Genomic DNA, 886 nt, shown 5'->3' on the forward strand with positions numbered 1-886 from the left:
ATTTTATGTGTATTATTTAATTATTTGATTTGGGATTTGTTTAAAAATTTCGTTTAGTTTTATTATTTGACAATTTCACAAAGAAATGTGCAGCATTTTGTTGGAGAAATAATAAAAGGACAGCTTTTTATTTATAATTTGTCTTAAATCTCATTTTGTTAAAAAGAAAAGTTGTGAGAAAATTGTATTGTGAAATCAGTATAGTGAATCGCATCGCATCGTGAGTTGAGTGAATCGTTACATCCCTATATGCTACTAGTTTTTAGTTTCGGCTCAAAGCCTTCCTCAGTGTTTAAAGCAATTCAATCCCTCCACCCACTTTTCAAATCACTAATTATATTGACGTCATCAATGATCCGGTCTGTTACTCAAAATCTGATATGGTAATGCAATATGATCCGAGCCGTGGGTTTTGTGATCCGTTGCACCCCTTCTCTCTTGACTTGTTATTTGAAGAAAAAAAGCAATCACTGAAGTTTTTAATCATGATGATTTGTCCGCAGTGAAGTTCAGCTGATGTCTTTTTTTTTTTTTTTTTTCGGGCTACTTAAATTAATTTTGGGCTACCAAAATCTGAAGATTGTCTGCCCGAAGGGCTACCAGCGATTTTGAAATGTTGCGAGCCCTGCTAACAGTAATTACTCTAATAATAATGATATTTAATTTTCAAACAAAAAAATTGGTAACACTTTATTTTAAGGTGTATTTGTTAACAACGTCGTTTGCACTGCGCTCTTGCGTTACTTGATCTTTTTATTTTGGTGCGTCAATCTGTTGAGTTACTTAGTATAGGAAATTATGATCCGCACTCACGAGAACAATCTTCTTTTTTCTTTTATTTTACATTCATTACTGATGGGAAAAGACACAAACGTTTCGGCTCAAA

The 886-nt window shown here is 33.0% G+C and overlaps 1 protein-coding gene across 1 annotated transcript in view; it reads right to left on the minus strand.

Annotated features, from left to right (window-relative positions):
- LOC107717942 (histone deacetylase complex subunit SAP130-like) overlaps positions 1 to 886 on the minus strand; it is a 20,023-nt gene that overhangs the window by 12,030 nt on the left and 7,107 nt on the right. The gene's annotated exons all lie outside the window — the stretch shown is intronic.

This window comes from Sinocyclocheilus rhinocerous, unplaced genomic scaffold, assembly GCF_001515625.1.
Source record: "Sinocyclocheilus rhinocerous isolate Xijiao unplaced genomic scaffold, SAMN03320098_v1.1 scaffold2558, whole genome shotgun sequence".
Taxonomy (NCBI): Eukaryota; Metazoa; Chordata; class Actinopteri; order Cypriniformes; family Cyprinidae; genus Sinocyclocheilus; species Sinocyclocheilus rhinocerous.